The sequence below is a fragment of the Gopherus flavomarginatus genome, chromosome 8 (genome assembly GCF_025201925.1).
Source record: "Gopherus flavomarginatus isolate rGopFla2 chromosome 8, rGopFla2.mat.asm, whole genome shotgun sequence".
Taxonomy (NCBI): Eukaryota; Metazoa; Chordata; order Testudines; family Testudinidae; genus Gopherus; species Gopherus flavomarginatus.
The window spans coordinates 104724164-104744465 of NC_066624.1; the positions used below are offsets into that span (position 1 = coordinate 104724164).

Consider the following 20302-nt stretch of genomic DNA (forward strand, 5'->3'; position numbering starts at 1 on the left):
CTTTTGCGGACTATTTTCTGCGTCTGGTGTCAAATACAATCTGCGACAAGGACGTGCAAACTACGGCTGCTCCAGGATTCAGGCTTCCCGTCTATAGTTTCCCACTTTCTTTCCCCCTAGTGCTGCTTGATAGCCGTTGTGTCCTATGGATACACACCCATAATTAATCCTTCTTATTAATGCTTACATTCTGTGCCCATGGGGGAAGTCAAACCTATTTAGATTACCTTGGTTGGTTGCACAAATTTAAGTGGGGAACGAGTTATAAACCTAATAACGGCCTTAATAAAAATAATTATTTGATTATGGAAGAGTAAATTTACTCGAGTGCAAGGATGCGTCTGGATTTACATTTTGGTTGTATTTGGGCTCATGGTTGGTTTGAAAACAAAGGTCTTTTAAAGTCATTGCAGGTCTTAAAAAAAAAGACCCATAGAGCCAGACTGCACACAAACCATGGTAGAATACGTCTCTTTGATATTACTTAGGAGGATGAATTAATTCATAAAACAGTTGTAAACTGGAAATCAATATGAGATTTGGATGCCTTTGAATTAATTGGAAACCATCAACACAGGAGACCATTAATCACACACATTGGTCCTTCTCTGGCTTTTTGTTGTTTTTAGTCTGAAGCGTCTGCACATCTTTCAAGTGTATTTTTGCTGCTGGTTTTACAAGTAAAAGTGAGGATGCAACAGGAGCACTCGCATTGTCCCCCCTATACTTTTAACGCTAGCGTATTGTTTGATTACTAATTCGAGTTAATATGATCTTTATGGCAACATAACAGTGGATAATTGGCCCTTTTTCTGAACAACAATGTAAATCACAATCGCTTTATTATTTAATAACGTCAAACGCTTCGTTGGATTGGCCCCGACAGAGAAGACCTTTTCTTTCTAGGCAGTGTTGTTGAGAAAGAACAATGCAGATCTAATTGTGGAGATTTCAGAAGTTGGCTCCTGTAAATGAACAGCTTAGATATGGAAGTTCCAGCAGATGTCTGCACTTTTCCCTGTGACAAACCTTATAACCCCCTCCCTTCCCCCAGCTCCTCCCAGACTGATTGAGGATTTTTTGTTCTCACATCCTAGCAACAACCTAAATCTTCCAGAAGTAAATACACCCCTCTCGCTTGGTTGCTATACAGCACTTTATATGGCAGATTTAACAGGGAAGCATAAGCCTGCGCACCAAATCCGTGCCTGGCTCCAAGACGCTCTAATTCTGTTCTCTCTCTCCTGCCAGCCTTGGGTGGGTTTTTGGTTGTGTTTGCTTTGTGTTTAATATCACCTTGTTTGTCAATAAGGCAACGTGCGCCCCCGCCTCTGGGAAGATTTCTTTTGTAACACGTTTGGAGAGTTTGCAAGTTCCGCACGACACTATTTTGGAAGTGTCAGGATGCCTGGTCTGTCTCCAGCTGCGGTAGAGAGGCCGGCGCTGTGTTCATTTCTGTGACCTGTTCCGGTTCTGATGACTGGCCGAGTGCGAATGTTTGATTTTCTTACCCTCGCTTAGTTTGTGCGAAAGTTACAGGCTCCTCAAAGAGGCGATATTAAAATACCTAAATCAATGACCCAGTCACCCGAAGACAATGCATATAAACAGGAAACTTGGTTCCCACCCTTAAAGTGGTCACTGCAAGTGTAAAGCAAACCCCTAATTCGGTTGAGTCCTGCATGGAACAAGATGGGTCCCAATTCTCTTTCCAGGACAAGTAGATGGAAAAGGCGGGGGTCCTTGTGCGCTGCGTGGAGAGACACACAGCACCATCTAGTAGTGGCATGAGGATGGCTTCTCTTCCTAGGCCGACCTCATGCTCCCTTCCACTTGCTGTAGGTTAATGTTGTTAAACCGCGTATCCAACGCTTTTCTGTATGCGTTTCTTTGTGCTTGGGAACAGCTCGTCGGGGGTGACAGATCGCCCCCCCCCCTTGAAATGTAATTCCACCGAAAATAGTTTATTTGGAAAACTTTCCCCCAACAGGAGTTGGCAATCCTCTGCCTAGTCCTGTTCGTTCACCCCAAGCTTTAAACAATGCGAGCTTTGATGCGCTATTGAGTTCAGTCAGCAGGAGATTAAGGGTGATGTATAGCATTCTTCTTTGCAGTGCACCACATCCCAGGGTGGAAGGAGAGGGAGCAAAGATACAGAGTCCAGAATATTTTGCCTCCTTTGATTTGCAAATTTTGACATAACAAGCGATCAGAATAACTGCAGCGAAATCCTCTTATGTATCAAGACGGGAAGGACACTTTTTAAAAATTTCAGCACCACATGTTTACCACTCACTCGACCAACCTAGGGGAGCTGTCACCTGCACATTGCAGGAAGGGTCCCCAAACAGTCTTTGGTACCATTGCGTTTTGTTTTTCCAACAAACTACTGGCTTGGAAGCAAAACCAAGCCAGCCCCACCAATCGGCGTGCTGGATACGTTTCAAATAAATCGTCACAGTTTACTAGAGTGCTATTCTTCCTCGCGCTTGCCACCAGATTTCCTCACCAAAATCCACTCCGTTTAAAGTATCACAAAGACAGCAAACAAACAAAGCTAGCAGCACTCGGAGTCCCTAGAACCCAAAGTTCAGATGCGCTGTGCATTCTAACGCCCATTTAACTTGATTCACGATGCACTTTGAATATTGTCTTTTTTTTTTGCTAACGTGTTGATCACCTTCCCTGGTTGTTGTTTTTTGTTTCGCCACTCCGCTTTCCTCAGTTGACAGAAACTGGGGGGAAATGCTGCTAATTTTGGATCAGGGCTAGAAAATGGAAGCTGAATGCAGAGTTTAAAATTTAAAAATAGACTTGCGGAGCCAAGTGCGGTTTGCTCTGTTTTTTGTTTTTTAATGTGTACTGGCTGAGTCCCCTTTGCTCTCCAGATAACTGGTGAACAGCCGTGAGGTCCCTGCTAGCACGCAAATGGTTAATAGCCCAGTAACCATTGCGGCACTGCTAAAACTAATGATCATGTACCAAGACACAAACAAGACTAAATACTCATTGAAATCTAAAATCTATTATTTTTGGGTGCTCTGTGCCTTTAGTTTGTTTATTTCATACTTCGATGATCCAGGGCTGGGGGGTAGCGGAGGGGGACTCCTGGCTGCCACTCCCTCTCCATAATGAGCTAATTTCCATATTTGCGCCTCCCGCAACTGTGAGAAAATCCGGCCGGACATTTAACGTTCCGATACGTCCTCCGCTGCCTTGTCTCCTCGGTTACACCCGGTGCCCGAGTGCGGAGAGCAGATCTACTGATAGGTTCTGTTGCATTAAAATGCGAATAAATGTGCGTATCTTGGCATCTAGCACGTTCTTGTCGTTTTTATTGTTCCTATAGCCATTATTTTCCACGCACTTTTCTCTCTCTCTCTCTCTCTCTCTCACACACACAGTTTGTTCAGTGTGATTTGTCTTTTATCATTTACCATCTCTTCCCTTCCCCAGTTTCTCCGGAGTCAAGGTGCAGCTCAGTGTAAAGCAAATCAAGTGGAAAGACAACAACGCCACACACTAGCCAAAGTGAGCCAGAAGCTTTTGCAAAGCAGATAGGGAATCGATTTGCTCCAGTGTTAGTGTCATACGCACATGTGCCTGGCCAGGAGAGGTTTAAGTCCTGCAGTAAATACCCATATTTACAAGAGTTCTGCAGGATGCCTGCGAGTGCCTAGGAATACTTCGAGGGGGAGGGGGATTTTTTTAACGTCCTTATCAATAACAAGATGTATAAATATCAAAGTGAAGTAGCCGGAGTAAGTCTTTCTAGAAGCAAGGAGGAAGCTTAAGCAGCTTTCTCTAATGGTGATTTGTAGCTCTGTAAGGGGCATGGATAGCAAATACCCTGCAGGTGCATGTTGTAACACTGCCATCCGGACTTTAATGTAGATTACTCTCCAACTCGTTTGATCGGCCCTTTGAAACCCTTTACAATTGCCTGTGACGAACCGCCAGTCTCAGCTTTTTTTTTTCTTTGAATAATGCCTTAAGGGTAAGTCCTCGGGGCTTTTAAAGATCTCTAGTACATTAAAAAAAGTCTAGAGCTGGGCATATGTCTGTCAACTAGGAGCTGTTAACAGGCATCTACGACACTATTGATCATCTAATACCCACCAACCCTACTCAGGGGAAAAAACTTTAATACTTAAGGGAGGAGGGTTCCTAAAGACCTCTTAATATTTATATTGTTTTCGGGGAGAACGTTAATATTTCAATAGACAGATATCCCCCCTCCCGGTGTAATGTACCTTGTGGATGGCTGTACGGGCTGGGGTATGAAGTACTGATGGATTCTGTCGTGTGTCAGTGTAGGTAGGATCTCTGCGGGTGGGTTATGTAGGTATGACTGACACTCACAAATACTGAAGTCCTTACTCATGCAAAATTTAGGATAAGCCGTGAGTGGAAGTCCGGTGTGCTGGGTGAGTGGATGAATAAACGAGGCATTGGAAGTATTATACAGAATGAAAGCTCTTTAGATAAACTGTGTGTGGCATAGAACACAGCTATAGACTGTCTATAAATACAAGCGATGTCTACACCCGGTGCACTGTATATTGCCATTATGTACAAGTGTTTTATTGTGGTGGTTGGTTTTCATGACCTCCCTCACATAGCAGGAATGCTGAAAAAAAAAATGAAGAGCGACCCGCAGAAATCCGGCAGGTATTTCCACTCCCCACCTCAGAAAAAAGCTACTCTTTTCATATTTACTTAAAACTATTAGCAACTTTCCAATAATTACTGAACTCCCGGCACTTCAGCTGGCACAAAAGCGGCGCTTTGTTTCTATAAAATAAACTGGGAGGTTCAATCCCTCCTTATCAAACCGGGGATTTGAATTAAAGGCCCATTTGGGACACTTGAGACGACAAAGGGTTACACATAAATAAATGCCACATTTGCCTATTGCAAAAGTTTTCTCTGCCCTTTCTCAGTCACAACAGGGGAGGAAAAAGCCCTCGTTTATTATCTAGCGCTGGGTAGGAGCAGCCCCTCCAGAATGTGCCCTTAGCTTTGGCCGGCAGAAGAGGGGCTTTTCTCTCAACAGCAGCCCCCTTTGTTCTCCAGATCTCTTTCCCAATTTCAAGCTTCACTTGCGCATCCCAAGTTTGTTTGTTAATGACGCTATTACCATCTGGCTCGTCCTACTTTCCAAAAGATATAAATCTCCCCGGTTTCACGGCCCACATTACTGTCTAAGTGCCACCGTAGCCAGCAGAAAAATATGCTTTCAAAGCTACAAATTCTCTTGCACGGAATAATGCTCTGGTCCGACTCCTCTCGTCAATATTTATAGGTTACATACATTGATGTGCAAGGTTCTGCTGGGGAAACTGAGGGCTAGGTTTGGTGGAATGTCTCCAAATGGAATTCACCTTACAGCTATATTTTGGTGTGTGTGTGTGTGTGTGTGTGTGTGTGTGTGTGTGTGTGTGTGTGTGTATGTGTGTGTGTGTGTGTTTGGAATTGATTTACGTTTTCCTCCATAAACTCAAATGAACCTTTCTTTCTCTCCCCCCAAGCCAACCTTTAGCAAAGAGTCTGAATATATCTTGCCACTTTGAAACCGTTATCTTCGGCAAGGAGATGGACACGAATCTGTGCGCTCAGGAGGCAAAACGTGCTTCCTTTAGTAGATATCTGGGATCAACTTGCCCAGCATGGACCCTGCCTCCTTGTTATATGTATATTTGTGTGTGTGCCGGCGCGCTTCCTTCTAAGAGGCGTTGTACAGTGAGAAGGAAAGTTTAGTGCAGAGCGATTGCAGATTTGTATGCTTTTTAAGCATAAAGGGCGGGGGAGTGGGGTGGGCTGGGTTGGGTCGGTTTGTGTATAGGCTCCACAATGAGTCTATTTATTCGCTGCCTCCAGCCTGGGCAGAGTGAATAGGAAAGCGAGAGAAACTCAGCCTTCCAAACGCGTGGGCTTTGTGGAACATAGTCCCCACTGGCAGATTTCAACTGCTAATTTCCCATGCTGTGGGGATCTCCTGCAAAGAGACACACACATGCCCATCATCTCTGTCTTCCCTAAGTCTGTCCCACCCGTCCCCGCGCCTGTATGTGAACTCTGATACTATTAAGTTAAACCGAAGGAGAAGTTTAATCCCATATCATCACCTTGCCTGATGGTTGGCAAGAGTTTGCGGGGAAACCTCCTATTTAAAATTAAAAATCTTGTCAAATAACGGAGAAGCAGCACTGTTAATACGTGAAAGAAGCCCAAGGATTTTTCAAGTGATCTAATTGTTATAAATAGTTACGGATGGAAAGAAAACTCACTTATTATGCGCTTCTAATAGTGTGAGTGCATTCTAGAGAAAAGGGGCCAAAACAGTGATTAATTAATATCACACTGGTGTAGCTGTTTTCTAGCAAAAGGCCTCCTCCCCCGTCCCCCCTTTGCCGAAGCAGAGAGTTTATCTGTCCTGCCGGAGTCATGCTTAGCCAGTAAGGGATCTTGTTTATAAATGTATATGACGACCTTTTCTTTGTGAGCGCTCTAAAGTTGATATGGACAAATTGCAGAGGTATACAATTTAAGTAGATGCACTTTTAATCACCGATCATTAAAATGGTTATGTTAAATATACTCAATTACATGCATGACTTCACCCTAACAGTACTTTCTATTCTCCCAGCTGCTCACGTATTCCTTAACTATCGTCCGCAGAAGAAACTCGATTATGCTGAATCCATACATTTCTATGGATTTCATCAGCCTAATTAATGCTTCAGTGTGGTCCATGTGTCTGAATGGGTCCCTTTGCTATTACTTTGGTAAGGAGGCAGTGTTGGAATGCAGAGGGTCTTCCTTTCAGATATACCCATGGGAGTCACTCTAGGACTCTAATGACAAAGGTAGCAAGTGTTAAATAGCAGGCACATGCAGGGGGAAAAGAAACCAACGGTGAGGTGCCTGCAAAAGGAACAGTGCTGCTGTAGGTATGACTAACAGGTCAGTGATGATCATTGAAACGGCTGAAGAAGAGAAGGTAAATGGAAGGCATCCACAAACTGTAGTGCGCTTCCTGAACACCAAACAAATCAGTTCCCGTACTGATCCTGATGCAAAATGAAAACTGAAAACAGATTTTTAAACCTGCTGGTTGAATCAGGGCAGTACCACTGAGGCTCTGTTTCAGGGAGACAGCTAGTCTAAGAACTCAACGTTGCCAAAAATGCCGTGTACTGTATATTCTACGGTGTATGTTAAAGTTGGAGTATATTCGATACCATGCCAGGGCAGTACATGTGCCACTACTAAATCTGTGTGTATTTTCTAAGACTACTGCGATAAAGTAATACGGAGACACGTCTCAGTTAGTTAGGAGTGGATTTTCACTTCTTCTCCCGCAGAGGAAGCTATTTTTAAAGGTTGGATTTATTAGAGTTTCTAATCTGCACAGAAAGCCAACAACTGCTTTTAAAACACTCTTTGCATTTTAGCGTTTGCTTTCCACCTGCGCGAGTTAACTATCACATGGCTGATGCTATATATACATTGCTCAAGATTAGATATTCTTGACCATGAAAGACACCGATAATTTTTGATCACATGCACAGACACCTGTTGTGTAGGAGACCTCCCTGTAAGACTTCCTGATCGGATCCTCGCCGTTTGGTGAAAAAACAAAGATAATTTCTTACCCCTTAGTGAATTACCAACCAACAGGCTGATGAAACAAGGACCTTTTCCCCCAGTCTTCCTAAATCCTCCCATATTGTACACGGCAGATCATCGTCCTAACTTGTATTAGTGCTTCGCTGTAGTCTTCATCCTTGCAGTAAAGATTTCAGATCTATAACCAAATTATAACGTAGGAACTTTACGCTTGTCATGCTAATGTAATGACTTTTATAGTAAGTGTATACTTTCTGTCTTTTGAAATTAGCTCTTCAAAACGCTTTGTGTAATGACAGACACTAGACATAAGAGACAAATGCACAAGCAGTGGTGCGATAATAATCCGGCAAACACACTGTGCCATTTCACAGTAAAATGGAGAACCCAAGTACAGTACATCTCAGGATAGATGTGTCTCCCTGTCCGGTTTAATTGTGCAAACGCCCCGGATCCAGACTGACCCGGAAATAGGAAATTATCAAAAGAATGGTCAAATCTACCCGGGAAGGGATTTTATATATATATATAAAAGAGATTTTTAAACCTGCTGGTTGAATCAGGGCAGTACCACTGAGGCTCTGTTTGGTATTTCATAAAAACAAATAATCTAATGCTTTCTGGGGGTTGGTTATTTTTGATCCGGTACATGCAATAGTAATTTAAATTGGTTGGAGCAGCTGTGCAGTTATTTCATATAAGCATTGGCTTGTTCCATCTCCAATGATATAACTATACATGCGCGTCTGTCTGAATCTTGGCATGTCTGTGTGTCTCCGTATAGACAGATAGATGGGTCCCTGGGAGCATTTGTTTTGCTCCTTTATTGTGAGTTGCCCAGAATTCCATCCAAGAGATGATCTGGATAACAAAGAGGGGTAGACCAAAGCTATAGGTGTATTGCAATCTGGGGAACTCACTCATTGCCTATAATTGTAAATAAGGTAAGTTCACACGACGATCGAGTAACGAGAGAACAAGAGGCCCATTTTGATCAGGTGGTTCTCTCTCCTTGATGGAGATCAGAGCTCCATCACTCCTGGCGCTCTCATTGTGTCCCCCCTGCTGGAAATGACAGCTCCTTCAGAAATGAGCAACTTGGTTCCTGGATGGGATTTCACCTCTTTTGCACTACACATGTACCAATTGTCATTTTACTGCTACAGCCAATCCTCTAAATTATATAAGTGTATAAACTCGGCCTCATTAAATCCCCTTTTTGGACAGCTTGAGGTTGGAGAGTGTATTACTGTAAGCCAGAGGAGACTTAAATTATATCCAAATAGGGATTGAAACATAGTGGTACTTAAGCACACTCCTTGTCTCAGCAACAGTGCTCCGATTTTTTCTCTCTAGGGTGTTATAATATTGCAAACGCAAGTTTCCTCGTGTCAGATCAAACGATCTGAATCCCATTTCTTGATTCAGCCTACAGGCTCCATTGTGGTGGGGACAAACAGAAAATACAGATACGATCAAATACTGTGGCCTGACCAAAGAGAAGTTTATCGCTCCTCTGAGAGAGCTTCCTAATATGAAGTTCAAACCCTTTATATCTGAACACACTGTGTGAGTTACTTTCTTGGGTACATCTCTGTATATATATGTGTGTATATACAGAGAGAAGTGTTGGTGTGTGCATAGACAGTGAACTATGAACAACAGTTAGCCAACAGCATAGACCGTTCAATTCCTACACTTCCGTTCTTCAACCAACAGCCAATTAAAAATCTCATCTTCAGTGGGAAAATCTTTGCCTGCAAAGGTCTGCTTCTTTCATAAATTTATCTTCAAACATCTGTGCTGTTCAATACTGAGATACAAGGAGACATGGCCGGGGAACATTGAGCGTTAACTCTGAATTACATAGATCTCTTGCCGCAGGCTAACCAGATCATTATTTCCGAGAGTAACCTTTCACCGGTTCTGAAATAGTCTCTAGTTGCTCTGTAATCTAGCACGTCACGATTATCTGTCTATCATAGTAAAATACACTGATATGCATGGTCGAATTAACATGTTCTCCCTACTAATCACACTAACAACTATGTGATGACAAGGGCGCAGAAGGTTGTGCGTTATATGGGAATATGCTGCGGAGCAGCCGTCCTACAGAAAGTCAGCCAAAGTTGGCTTTGAAAAGAGGTTTGGATTTTCATCGTGTTCAAGCTCCTAAAAGATTCGGAGAAAGTCTGCGATTTAACCAAGTGTCACCCCCATTGTATTACTGGCCCCCGAGAGATTTGTTGTTTCTTGTCACCCATGATTTTTCTTTTTGGTCTGGGATTGTGTGGCTTAGGCTGAAGATGGGCAAAAGGCGCTGCTATACAGTACATTCTTACAGGGCTTTGGGGTTGTTTGGGGTGTAATCGCTGTTTCAATTCCGATGCCCCGGACTGCACCTGATTTCCATTTGGATCAAAAAGTTTGGAAGCTGCCCGAAAAGTGTTTACCGGTGAAATAACGGCAGCAAGCACACTGGGCAGGACAAGCTTGATAAAACATAGTGATGAATGTGTGCGTGTGGGAGGGGGAGAGGGGAGTAATGGGAAACTGGCATTTCTGGTCGTTCCAGCTCCTCGTTATTTGTTTGCACCGGTAGACAGCCTCCATCTCTCTGTTTAGATATTCTTCACCGACCCCGAGACGCCCAGACAGCACGTTCCCAAACTTTGAAATGCCAAATCATGTTATTGCTGTGGCAAGAGGCTGCTTTAGGATCTGTGACAGCTGAGTTTTCCCTATCGATTATGTGACACTGCAGTTCGTTTACACAGCTCAAAAGCTCACAGACACGAGAAGCCTCCAGTTTAACAAAAAAAAAAAAAAAATCCCTCACTGAAAGTGAACCAACTTTATGCACAGTCTTTAAACTGATAGATCAGAACTTAATTCATGGAGACACAGAGAGAGAAGGCGACAGATCCAGTTCCGCTTTCACACTGTCCTTTTATAAACCTTCACAAATTACAGCATTGAAAATCTAGAGAGATTAAGGACTGAAATTTTAATTAGGAATATAACGTTAGGTTGCTATAGCTCTGTGTGTGTGTGTGTGTGTGAATTTATATATAGACACAGAGAATAACTGTCTGTGTGTATGTCCAATACACTTATAAAGCAACTGTCTATCTATATGGTTATATATATCACGGTAGCTAGAATGTACACGTAGAATATTAAATATTAGTTAATGTGGATGGTCGCCAGATACAAGAATTAAAGTGATTCCAGTTAAATTAAACTGAAGCTGCGGGACCCAGATACAAAGGTGGGGGAAGCCCATACGAGGCGGTCATTTATTAAGACTGATAAGTGAGTGAGCCACCTGCATATGCTGCGGATTCTTTAACTGGGGACTGTCCAACAGAAAAGACAAGCTCCCAGCCCCTGTCCCCCCCCCCAGGTCCTCGCAGAGGTTTCATTACTTGCTGTTAGTGCCTGAAAACAATAAAGGATGTCGAACTGGGCTTTTATTGATTATTTGTCACCCTGTATTTGTCAGTTTCAATAACTTTTCCTGAAGTTTTACTTACGGGCACTTGAGCTTTCGGATTAGGCCAGCTCTGAGGGTTGCACTGAGGGGTAATTATCCGCTGGCCTGCTTCCCTGTAGTCAGAGCTAGGGAAGCCAGAAAGAAAAGAGCATTAATGTATAGAAGCATTAATCTGTCCTCAATCACCCTAAAGCAGTGACCATTCCAATCAATAGGGAAGAGCTCCCAATAGCCAGGACACTACTTGGGCCGGGTGGATGGGTTCCAGGCCCCGGAGATGATTTGGCTTTAGTTAATTTCATTTACAGCTTATTCGCATATACTTTTGTCTTTAAGCATGAAGCGTGTTATTCCGAGGGGAATCCAGTGTGCTGCTGCTGCTGCTGTTTGGATGTATTAGCTAGTTCTATAGGGGTACAACGTGTGTGTGTGTGTAGCTCTTGATGGGTGTGTTAAGTGGATGTGTGCAAGAACGGGGGTGGGTGTGAGAGTCTACAGAAGTTCCAAACTATTTTGAATGCCCAGAAATCGAAGAGGATATTTCCAATCGGACAACAAACTTCACCTCAATGTTGTTTGAGCTTTCTGAATCGGTTACATCCAATACGTTGCATTAAAAGGCTGGATCAAAATATTAAAGTGAAAGCAAAATCAGGGGATTTTTAAATTTTGATTTAAGATGAGCCCTTCAAACAAATCTCATTTCTCTTCCCGGATTAATGTTTTATATTACTGCGAGATTGCATCTACTCTCTATGCTTAAGAAGGTTAAAAAAAAATCACTTGGGTGTCAGGGTGGAAAGAAATCCCCAGGAGGGAATCAAATAGGGAAGAGGTGTGTTGGAAAAGGCCAGCAAACAATGGCGACTGGAGGAATCCTCAGGTGATGCTGCCAAATAACACCTGTAACTTGTGTGCAGATCCGTTGTCAGAGAACAGGAGAACTGAATCTCGAAGTTGGTTCACTTCCGGAGGGTCTTTTACAACCCTCCGTCCACCCACCGTTTTTTGTACCAGCTTCTAGCACCATCCAGAGCCCAGCGAGAGCGAGAATTTAGCTTGTCTGGCAGCTAAAAAGTTGATTATGGAACGAGAGGAAACTTCTTGGACCCTGAAGTTCTCCCCGGGTGATCTAGAAAGGGAGAGAGGGATGCAGTACAAGATGCTTACAGAGCTATTTTAAGAAACTTAAAGTCTTTAAAGTGGCCAAACCTTTATGGAAATTAGAGAGAGACAAGGCCTTATCTTTGGCCACTTCCCTTCTCCAGTAACCTCCCTATTGCTCCCATGCGATGCACGCTGTTACATACATCATAAAGCTGTACTAATTTGTAACCACACTAAAGGCAAGCGAGCATAATCGTCCTCTGGGCTGGCACGGTGCCTATCGCGTACAGTATACCGTTTGATGTACTGTATTTCATACCACCGCAAGCGAAGAGCCCAGCGAACACAGAGTGCCCTGTTACACAAGATTTAATTACAGCGGAGTGCATTCTCCATGCTGATTAGGAGACAAATCAATCGGGGGCTTATTTGCCACAATGAACCAATAAAAACAATTTATTAGAGCAATAATCTGAGCCCCACATGGTCTAAATATTATTGTTTCAATAGCATGGAGGGAATTTAGATTGAAAAATGTCACACACACCCTGAGAATCCTCACTCGCTCATGCACCCTGAGATTTTAGCTTTTTCCCAGGGGGTTATTTGCTTGTTTGGGGGCTTTTTACAAAAAATAAAAGCGTCCCACAATTGCAGGTTCATATGTCTTGGTTTCTGAATGACCTACAGTAAAAAATGCTGCCCACTTGGTCTTAAAGATTCCCTTATTTCCTGTGATTTATATGTGAAATTCCTGGAAGAAGGGAAGCCGTACAAAGGGTCCCCAAGCTATAGACCATGATAAATGGCTTGTTGTAATATAGTTAGCAAAACATAATGCAAAGTACAGAAAATTCTTTAGGGGCTCAGGAAAGACATACATTCCCTAAGCCTCTGAGCATAAAGTCAGGGAGCAGAGATTTTTGAGGGAGTTCGGTGGGAGGAATGTGGGAGATAGAAATTCCATGACCTTCCACCCTCCAAATAACATGTCTCCCTTATTCTCTTGATTAATTCCTGCAGTCTGCAAAGGGTTCAGTTAAATCAATGAGAGATTCTAGGCTGCGAGGAAAGCAGGATTCTTGGCCCAGCTCAAACTGAGAACTGTAGAGTCCCCTATAGTTTAAAGATGGTGACTCAGGAGACTCTGGCTTTGCTTACAGCCTTCTGGAACGTCAGTCATCTCTGTACTAAACCGGAGAGGACCTCATTTCCTGCGCTAGTACTCAATGCTCTGCCAAGCATAAGGTCTTTTAATAAGGCTGCCAGGGGTGCCTGGCTGTGGGAAGGACAGTCAGTGTTTGTCACCAGGGAATGAGTTGGCATCATAGTCTCCTCTGAGTCACCAACCTGGCTAGCCCTGAGCATGACTTCATAAATCATGCTACCTAATTGAAAGCCACATGTTTACATGTACAGTGCTATTCAGCAGAATGCAAAAAAAGAGAGAAAAGATTAAAAAACAAAAACCCAACAGCCCTGTAGCGCTGTTCCTTCTTCTTGCTAGTCAATTAATCAATCAATTGATTGTTACATTGTAGCAGGAACATAAAAACTAAAACTAAAATAAAATCACCCTACACATCTACAATAAAAAACAATTAAAAAAATCAGTTAATCAAAGACTGATCATTTCTATAACATATCCCTGGAAAGGAATCTTGAGGTGTTGTTTTAATTATTAATTTTAAATTACCTGAAACTATTACAATTTAAAAAAAAATTATGGTGTTTTAGGCATGTGAGTATTTTAAAGCAGCTGAATCAGATTATGAAGGGAAGAAAGAGGATTTGGTTAAAATAGTCCTTTAAATATCTTGTATTCACTTTTTTTTTAAATGTAGGTTACTACACATCTGTCTGTTTTTTCCCCCAGGGGAGATGAAAAATGAAACTGGGACAAAAGACATTCTGGTTTGTTATATAACTCGCTCTTGCTTTTTAAACCAAACCTCTTTCCCTTGTTGTTTTCACTCCTAGAGTCCAAAGATATCCTGATGTTGAAGAAACCTCTTCAGTTACATCCAGTGCTTTATTGCCCTCCGAGGTGGAAGGGGACAGTTACATAAGTGCGTAACAGCCATAGAGCAGCAATTTGAATATTAATATTTTACTTTCTTCAAACAACAACAAAAAAAGATACTTCAAAACCAGGTGCCAGACAAAACATTAAATTTGCAATCATTAAACCAGAAATGAGGAGTAGGAATTTTGATTGACAGTTTGCCACCAGAAGCCCTAAAGTAGGATTTTATTGCAGATATAACATAGTTTACCATTCTTTGCTCCCTTTGGTAAGATTCTGTGTCTGGTGTTGAGTCTGAGACACATATCTACATATAAGTTTCATGTATAATGGGATATTGCTCAGAAAATGGAGAAATGTCAATATTTTTCTTGCTCGCTGTTTTATAAATAAAGAACACACTTAGTTTGTTGTTTGCTTAGTGTCTTCTCTGACTCTTCAATATATCACATTTAAAGCATTTCCCCCCCAACAAGAATACATTTTGCTTACCTGGTAAATTTTTAATTGAGAAATGGTTCGTGTGAAAGACATGTTAAATAAATAACATTAACACTGTCTGACAACTTCTCTTAGCACTTCCTAAGTAATATTTCATTATAGATGAAATGGATCACATATTTTCTGCTTAAGAGACTAAAACAATGCATTGTTTAATAGTCAATAATGTTTTAATCAAACAATTGGTTTTCAAAGGGAATAGCAGCCAAAGAGAGACTAGATTCCTCTGCTGATCTTTTTCTCAGTTTGTTCTGATATCAATAAGAAATATTGGTAGGTTGAAGAGAGATAGAAAAAGGAAAACAAATGTTACACTTCCACACTAAACCATTGGGGTATCATTTATGGCATACTGGCTTTGGAACTGCTGCTCATTTGATATATTGAACACTACGTTTTTATGCACATTAAAACTTTATTTAGCTTAACTGCCTTCTTGATGAGTTTGACTGTAATAATTAATGCTAGAGTCGTCCAAGTAAGAAGCAAACAATTAAAACGTTTATGTATTTGATTCTTGATAGGCATCTCTACAAGGTAGGTTTTAACATTTTTTTTTCTTCTTAATTTTTTTTCAGTAAGAAGGATAAGCTTGGAGCGCCCAGTCACCGTGGTAACTGCCAGAAAAATTCTCCTGAAGTTTGAAGAGGTCAGCTCACAGGGTCAACAACTCTGGCCTCTTTCTGAGTTGGGCCTGGCAGGCCCCATCCTGCAGTTGGAGTAGTAGGCCAGGCCTAGCCCTGGGAGGTGGGCCATTCCAGCTCTGATATAAATTTTTTGAGTCAGTTCACGGCCTGGACTCTCCAGGTGGTCTCCAAAATCGATTGTGACCTTCTGACCCTGTCTAACGGAGGTATAGCATCCAACCTAAGTAAGGATTTAGCCAGGAATGACAGCTTTCCACTGAGTGTTATTGGGGACAGTACAAACAATTTTGGAAGCAAGGAGGTAGGTATGAGGAGTAGAGGTCATTAAAAGCATATTAAAAAACTATTTTTTAAAATAACCTTGTTGGTGAAAAGTTTTTATTAGCATTGAGTACCCCTGTTGTAAACCTTTTGAGCAAAGCCCTTTCCCCCCTCCCCAATGCTATTTTATATTAAATATTCTGAATGTTAATGTGAAAAATAGGCCCTTTGTATATTCCAAACCAAACCTAGTATTTCCTCTGCATCTGGATTTCAAATATGTAAATAAGGCTGACTGATTTGTAGCCAAACAGGCACTGTCTATAAAGACGGGATATTTTCCTAACACCACAGAAACAGCAGGTTGTTTATTTAAGGAAGTAACTTCTTTAATATGGGCAGCCTTTTTAGATTCAAAATAATCTTAATAGATGCAATTTTTTATTTAAAAAAGGAAATTAAATAACATGCAAAAATAGCCTGCGGGTTTCACAGGCTATGTCCATTGCTGTTTTGTAAAACAAATAGCCAAGCCACAAATTTGGTTACATATGAATTCTAACAATGCTAAGATCATACCTATACCCAAGAAGAAATATTCTTGACGATTGTAAGAAATGCCGAATTTTCTTGGGGCTGTTACTGTGCAGAGGTAACAAAGTATATAATTTGAGCTTCTCAGCAGGTAGCTTTATGCTTTGGTTTTCTACTGAGATTGTCCTATTTTATTACTATTTTAAAGAACCTATTCTGCACCTATACTCACTTGAGTAATCCTTATTCATTTGCAGAAGTGGGACTGTATGGAATACGAAAAGTACAGTTACCAAGTCTAACAATGTTCTTAAAATTTCATATGTGACCTTAAAACTGCTATGAAGAAAGTAAGTTGTGTAATTATTTTGTCCCGTTCTTAGGAAAAATTAAATAAACACACCCCAGCAGGAATGTTTTTCCAAATCATTCTTGCTATGCCTAGTAAATAAGAGCTAAGTTCCAATATCCTTGCTCACGTTCCGTTAGTACCTTACCCCTCAAGTGGCCCCACTGAAGCCACTGGAGATGCCAGAAGAGTGAGATATTAAACACAAATAAGAGTGGCAGAGTCTGGCCCAAAGGCTCAGTTCTGAGTCTGGTTCTCACAACAAATAGTACTTTACTGTGCAAATGCTCCTGTTGGTTACTATGGCTCAGATTCTGTTGCCTTTACTCACATTGAATAGTACCTTACTCTGCAAATAATCTCATTGAAATCAGTGAAACATTTGTGGAATAAGATATTAGTCAAGCTACATAGGGTCTCAGAATCTGGTCCAGTGGGGCTTGGTGTGAAGTAAGGTACTACTTAGGGTGAGTAAGGATGGCAGAGCTGGGCCCCAAATAAACTAGGGCCTGATCCTGCACCTGTTGAAGTCTGGGGTAAATCCTCTCATGGTTTTCCTAGTGAATACTAACCACACATATTTTTAAAACAGGGCTACAGTAAAAACAACGTAGTGACATGAGAAGGCCCATTGACTTCAGAGGGACTCTTTGTGAGAATAAGACTGGCAGAATCTGGCTTGTACTCTTCAGTGAGGACTAGTGCCTTTGCTTGGTTTACAGAAAACATATTTAAAAATGAGAGTTATGAGCAATCAAATGATTTTTAGCAGAGCTTACTATATCCTCATCTCCTTTGTGGCATGATTCTACATTTCCCCTGTCCTGCCTAACAAGCACATGGGCTGCTACTAAGACAGTCTGCATGATGGAGAATGTAAATATTTCCCTGGGACACAGATCAAAATTCTCCCAGCCCCTGCCCCAGCCTTACCATCAAGAACAGGCAAAAATAATTGGCATCGGAAATAAAGAAGTGAATCCCGAGATCTTTGGTTCTCTGCAATTTTACTTGCATTTTAGGGTAACCTGAAAAATTAGACATTTTCTTAAAACAAAATCGGGTTGGGGCCTGATTGTTGTCTGTCTGTTCACGTCGTGCAGTCATCTGCACCTGAGCAAAGTGGATATAAAATGCACAGATGCAAATGAAAACACAGGAAATGGAGAAAAAAGCCCTTTATCTTTTTCCATAGTGAAGATTCAGCTATCATATATACAAATGATAGATTGTCTCCTACCAAACATTAGCAGCAGCAAAGGTGAGAATTTTTAACCTCCTTCATGCCGTTTATTTCAGTGCGATGTGAACTTCAAAACATAATGGCTCCATTCCAATAAGTTATTAAGTATAGGCTATTCCTTTACACTTTCATTAAAAAGCAAGGGAATTATACGAACAAACTGGCTTAATGAAAAGTTAAGGATGAACAGTCAAAATCACCAACAGAGACAAGGAGGGTGAGGTAATATCTTTTATTGGACCAACTTCCAGGGGTGAAAGAGACAAGCTTTCAACCTGCAGAAGAGGTCTATGTAGTTCAAAAGCTTGTCTCTTTCACCAAGAGAAGTGGGTCTATTAAAATATATTCCTTCACCCACCTTGTGTGTCTACTCTCGTGGGACCAACACAGCTATAGCAGCACTGCAAAATCACCCAGAGCAGGACAGTAGCTTTAACCATAGCGTTTAGTATGGGCTGGTAAAGAGCTGCACTGCCCTGGGGGAACCACTAGAGGCAGCATGCCTCTCAGAGATGGCTGCACTCAGGGAAGCATCATGGAAGGAGTGCCAGAGTTCCTTCTCCGCACTCCTCCTATGCTTTTGGCCCATGGCTGACCAGCTTTGCTGACTGACATGTAGGGGGTGGGCAGAGCCATAGTGCCCCACCTACTCCCTGCCCTTCCCCACCTCATTATGGGTGAGCTCCGTCATGTAGTTGCAGCCCCCCACCCCCCGCCCACAGGAGCTACAGTTCAGGCTGGCCCTTCTGCAGGTGCCCCAAATTGTGAGAGGTTTGGTACTCCTCCCTACCTACTGTATTACACTGAAAAGCCTGCTACTATCTAGCTCAGAGTCAGGAAATGGAAGTGAAGGTTCCAAAGAGCAACATTAACTTGGACATGTTTCACATTGGAAGTGTTTTCTGTTTCTGGCTGTGGTTAGATGTGCAGTTTAATGTTCCTTTTAAGGTGCCAAAAGATTACCATGGAGTAGCCATTATATACAACCTAACCCAGTGGACACGGCCCTTGAAACTTTAACTTCTGTTTTTCTTGATGATCTGTGATTTAGCTGTGTGTCCTGATGGTGCATAAAATTATAAAGGATATGCTCCCTCTGCAACTTGTTGGAGAGTTTCAGTCAGAGAGGGCATATTTTATAATCTTAGCCCTCATTTGAAGTGTAGCTGTTATACATGCACTTTCTGATGCAAAGCTTCTGTATGCTGTTTCCCCATTATGTTAAATCCTGATTAGGAAACAAATCTTTACAATCCCCATTCTAATGTAACACAAGTAAATTATGCTTTGGGCATATACAATGGAAGTGTAGATTATTTTAGATATATAAAAGTTCTACTGAACTTGAGGATAGTGGTTTAATTACAGGATTTTTTAAAAAATTGCTGTTAATAAAGACAGCCAGTGTTTTCCCCCCTTTGATTTACCTCCAGATCAACCATATTCAGTACCCCCTTTCTGGCATTTTCAGCAACATATGTGGGTTGGCAGGATCTTATAGGCATTTCCATCTTCTCAGCACTGATATTTTTTCTGGATTGTAGCACCAACTCCACAGTGTGCCATTGTTTGGAGTCTTTCAGTGATTCTTCTTCTCCCAACTGGAAACTTGCCCCAGACCCATATTTCTTTATTACAGTTTTTCAAAACAATTATAGAAGTACTGATTGTAGTAAGAGGCAGTGTGAGCCAATGATTAGATCAGACAGCAGAGAGTCAAGAGACGTGGGTGTCGTTCCACATTCTGCCTCTGATTTCCTGTTTGACCTTGGGTTTGGCCTTGGGCAAGTTACTTAACTTCTCTGTAACTCAGTTTCCCTATCTGTAAAATGGGAATAATAATGCTCACCTTTATAGAGTGCTTTGAGATCTTTGAATAAAAGGTACTATGTAAGAGAAAAATCATTGTCTTTGTTATTATGTTAGAATGAAATCAACCTAAGTCTCCTCTCTACTTTGTTTTAGTTCTTGAGATACATTGTTAGTCTTTTAGAGTTAGAACACCACTTCTTCAATAGAGATATTGTCATTTGGCTTTTTGTTTCCCTTGTATTCACATCATATAAGGCAGTGCTGATATGCCCCCTTCCCCCTTCACACCAGCTTTGTTTAAACAAAACTACAAAGCGATTGATGATGCATGTTCTCAAGGGCCCAATAACCTTTGTATATACCAAGCAGAGTGCTACTTTTGTAATGGTAGCTAGCAAGCTAATACTCCTCCAAACTGTATTATTTATTTTCCTACTAATCTAATTGTTGGTTAGCAATTTCTTTTGCTATTTAGTTGCTCTTGCACAGTCTTGTAGTTTCTAGTTATGTAACAAATCTCATTTTGTGAATATGTGAATTTAACAGCTGTCATTGTCAACAGAGGTTGTGTGTGTGGGTTGTTTTTTTTTTTTGGCAGGCTGGCATTACTCATCAGTCTCATGGTAGTTTTGTTTGAAAAATGCTTGTGTTAGAAAAAGTGGATTTATCAGCTCAGCACTGTATGGTGCTAGCA

General features: G+C 41.6%; 1 protein-coding gene and 1 long non-coding RNA gene across 7 annotated transcripts in view; one reads left to right on the top strand and one right to left on the bottom strand.

Annotated features, from left to right (window-relative positions):
- LOC127056465 (uncharacterized) overlaps nucleotides 1–19692 on the top strand; it is a 402113-nt gene extending 382421 nt beyond the window's left edge. For all 6 annotated transcript variants that reach the window (XR_007775816.1, XR_007775817.1, XR_007775818.1 and 3 more), the window contains one exon: nucleotides 15341–19692. This is a non-coding gene — a long non-coding RNA (uncharacterized LOC127056465). The remainder of the gene's footprint in view (nucleotides 1–15340) is intronic.
- Nucleotides 1–20302, bottom strand: part of DNAJC19 (DnaJ heat shock protein family (Hsp40) member C19) — a 734312-nt gene that overhangs the window by 409184 nt on the left and 304826 nt on the right. The window lies entirely within an intron of this gene.